The sequence below is a fragment of the Cebus imitator genome, unplaced genomic scaffold, assembly GCF_001604975.1.
Source record: "Cebus imitator isolate Cc_AM_T3 unplaced genomic scaffold, Cebus_imitator-1.0 Scaffold209, whole genome shotgun sequence".
In the NCBI taxonomy this organism is placed as follows: domain Eukaryota; kingdom Metazoa; phylum Chordata; class Mammalia; order Primates; family Cebidae; genus Cebus; species Cebus imitator.
In genome coordinates this window covers 3211999-3216110 of record NW_016107524.1, presented here as the reverse complement: position 1 = coordinate 3216110, position 4112 = coordinate 3211999, and the positions used below count along the sequence as shown (strand labels likewise).

Here is a 4112-nt window from a genome sequence, read left to right as displayed (position 1 = left end):
TTCATCTGCATTTCTGTACTTTTTTTTTTTTTTTTTTTAAAGGAATGAAAAGTCTCAGCCGGGTGTGGTGGCTCAGGTCTGTAATCTCAGCACTTTGGCAGACAGGGCACGTGGATCACCTAAGCTCAGGAGTTCAAGACCAGCCTGGCCAACATGGTAAAACCCTGTCCCTACTAAAAATACAAAAATTAGCCCAGCATGGTGGGGTGACTGTAATCCCAGCTATTCAGGAGGCGGAGGCTGCAGTAAGCCAAGATTGCGGCACTGCACTCCATCTCAAAAAAAAGAGAGAGAAATCTCCGTCCCAATTTTTCTATTTATTCAGTTCCTCTCCCTTTTCTCCAGATAACGCATGTTAAGATTTCCTCGTCCACTCTTTCCAAGTCTGTGTGTGTACAAAAACGTATGAATATAAATTATGTAGCCCCAGAAATTTGCCTTTTTTCTTACAGCTGCATGGTATTCCATTATATGGTTTTTCCATAATTTATTTGACTAATCCCCTACTGATGGACGTCTGGATTCTCACCTTCTGCTATTACAAACCATAGTACGAAATAATCTGATACATGTATCATGTGGTAAGTGTGCAAGTATAAGATAAATTTCAGAAAATTCAACCTGTTGGGTCAATACATTTTTGCTCTGGCAGATAATGACCAATTGCCTTCCACAGGGGTTATTTCAGTTTGTATTCTCAACACCAATGTATGAGCAGCTCTTCCCCCAAAGCTCTACAACCAATAGAATATGTTGCCCAACTTTTATGTTTTTGCCTAAAAGGGGAACTATAATCATTACAGTTTTAATTTATCTTACTGTGAATGAGGTACTGGCCTCATTAGCTTAAAAGCCACTCATATTTAATTTTCTGTGCATATCTATCCATATATTTGCTCGTTTTTTATGGAGTTGCAAGGTCTTTTTCTTGTCGAGTTTCCAAGTACTACTTTTTTTTTTCCAAGTACTTCTTATATGTATATTAGGAAAGCTACCCTTTGTCTGTGATTTACATTACCACTGAGTTTTGCTAATTCCTAACTGTAAATAAGTTTTGGTTGCAAGTAAGTTTTGCTGAAACTCTATATCCACTGAACAATTTCCTTTTCCCCCTTAGCCTAGCCACCACCATTCGACTTTGTTTCTAGGAGTCTGACTACTCAAGATATCTCACATAAGTAGGGTCATGCGGTAATTGCCTTTTTATGGCAGGCTCTCAATTAGTATAACATCCTGAAGGTTCATCTATGTTACATCACATAAAATTTCCCTCTTTTTAAACTTTGAATAATATTTCACTGTATGTATATACATTTTCTTTATCCATTCAGAGAATGCTTTTTTTTTTTTTTTTTTTTTGAGACAGAATCTCACTTTGTCACCCAGGTTCGAATCTCAGTTCGCTGCAACCTCCGCCTTCCAGGCTCAAGAGATTCTTCCACCTTAGCCTCCTGAGTTGCTGGGATGACAGGCACATGCCTGTTAAAAAATTTATTATACCTAGCTAATTTTTTGTATTTTTGGTAGAGTCAGGGTTTTGCCACGTTGTGCAGGCTGGTCTCAAACTCAGCTCAAGCAATCTACCCAAGTTGGCTTCCCAGAGTGCCCTGCCTGAGAGCGCTTTTTTTGATGTAACAGAATTTATCAATTATTTCATGATTTCTGGATTTAGTCAGTTTAAAAGGTCTTCCCCATACCAAAATTATAAAAAAGGCTTCTATTTTCTTTTGGTACTTTCATAGCTTTATTTTTTTCATTGATCTGTTTGGTACTTACGTGAAAAACATCCAATTTTGTTTTTTCAGTTTTCCTGGTTCTTCCTCCTTTACTTTCTCTTATGAACTTTGGAATCAGAACGTCCAGTGCTTTAATTTATAAAATTAAAAAACATTGCATTGTTTTATTTGCTGAAGGTTGTTTTGTGTCTTTCACATAAATATTTCCTGCTATGAATGTATTTCCATTTCTCCTTGTATTTTCGGTAATTTCTGCTTCACCAAGATTGCTGTTATGTTATCTGACATACTGCTATTCACAGTTATTAAACTTTCATTGTATCCTTTAAGAAATAAGTGCCAATCTTTATTGTTTTTTAGTATGAATTCCATCTAGTATGTTAAAATCATGACACTCCTAAATTCTTTTCATTTGCATTTGTATCTTACACCTTTTCTCTTTTAAAATAGCAATCTTTCACAATCACTGTCTTAGGCGTGTATCTTGTATAAACCACAGAGTTTTGCCTTGAATATAATCTAAAAATATTTTCCTTCTAAAGGTGAGTTAAGCATATTCATATCTTTTGTTAAGGACATGTTTGGGCTGGGCACCAGTAGTTCACAAGGTCAGGAGTTCAAGACCAGCCTGGCCAAGACAGTGAAACCCTGTCTCTACTAAAAATACAAAAATTAGCCAGGCATGGCGGCCGGCACCTGTAGTCTCAGCTACTTGGGAGGCTGACGCAGAATGGTTTGAACCCAGAAGTCGGAGTTTGCAGTAAACCGAGATTGTGACACTGTACTCTGGCCTGGGAGACACAGTGAGACTCTGTCTCAAAAAAAAAAAAAGAGACAGAGAGAGAGAGAGAGAAAGGCATGTTTGGTCTTAGGGCTACTGTGTCTTGTTATGTATGTGATTATATACAAATATTTTTTCACTAAGTGATGTTTCATTTTTAATGGATTTGCAGTTCTTTCAGTATTTAGGAAGGTTTATAGCTTTGTTCTAATGGTTACCTTTATAATTTCTATCTCTTTAGACAACATCTATTATTTCCTCAATATGAATAATGTTTTAAAATTAGCATGCTTCCTCTCCCACTACTCGATTTAATCAACAGTATTAAAACTAATAGCATTATCTTAAGTGTTTTAGTTTTCTTTGTTATTTTAATGTTTCTTTTAAAGTGCTGGATATGTTTATAATTCTAATACTTGAAATATAAACTTTCAAAGAATGTGATGTTTAAACATCTTTTTCAACATCAGTTGCCCTATGGTAATCATAGGGCAACTCCTTCTCTCAAATTTTATTAGTTTGATCATTTCTATGTCATCAGCATATTAACATCATGTTCTGTCATTATGATCGCCACATTTTAGTCTTTTTTTTTTTTTTTTTTTTTTTTTTGAGACAAAGTCTCACTCTATCACCCAGGCTGGAGTGCACTGGCATGATCTCTTACTGCAACCCTCTATCTCCCAGGTTCAAGTAATTCTCGTGCTTCAGCCTCCCAAACAGCTGGGACTACAGGAGTGTACCACCACCACGCCCAGCTAATTTTTATATTTTTGGTAGAGATGGGGTTTCACCATGTTGGCCAGGCTCGTCTCAAACTCCTGGCCTCAACTGATCTGCCCGCCTTGGCCTCCCAAAGTGCTGGGATTACAGATTTGAGACACCACACCCAGCCCACATTTTAGTCTTTACGTCTACATATAAATTCAGTGTGTGAGCACTGAATTTGCTTACACACTGAATTTATATACAGATCATTTCCCCACGTCTGTCAGCTGAAGTTTATATTCTTGTATTTTCCTCAAGAAGGCTCACATAAACAATTATTCTCTGAGTACTATTTTTTTTCTTTCTTTTTTTTTTGGTTCCTTTTTTTTTCTTCTTTGATTACTATTTGTTCCTTAAGAACAATGTGACTGGATATAAAATCTTTAGCTCGCACTTTACTATCTTATAAATGTTGTTCCACTCGTGTTGAATGTTGTGGAGAATTCTAAGGCCAGGCAGATTTCAAAGTTTTATGAATGACTTGGGGTGGAGTAGTTAGGAAGGTGTCTGGCTGTCCAAAGGAAATCTTTAAGATCTTTCTGGTCAGTTTTCCCTGGCACAGATGCCCTTTCAATATGTAAGTTTCAGCTGAGTTAGTTTTTCTTCTATTGTGTTTTTAACCACTTGTTCTGTTGTGACGTTTTGTTTTTCTTCTATGAGGGTTTCAATTCTAAGTTTGTTGGATCTACTGTATTTTCTAACACTTAAAAAAAACACTTTATTTCTGTATTTTAAAATCCCTGTGTCTCTTATTATGTTTTCCTTGGGGCTAGTCTGCTTCTGTGCTCCTTATTTCATCTGCATTTCTGTACTTTTTTTTTTTTTTT

At 36.3% G+C, this 4112-nt stretch overlaps 1 protein-coding gene across 3 annotated transcripts in view; it reads right to left on the bottom strand.

Annotated features, from left to right (window-relative positions):
* The window catches only part of FBXO11 (F-box protein 11), a 98472-nt gene that overhangs the window by 70765 nt on the left and 23595 nt on the right, over positions 1-4112 (bottom strand). The gene's annotated exons all lie outside the window — the stretch shown is intronic.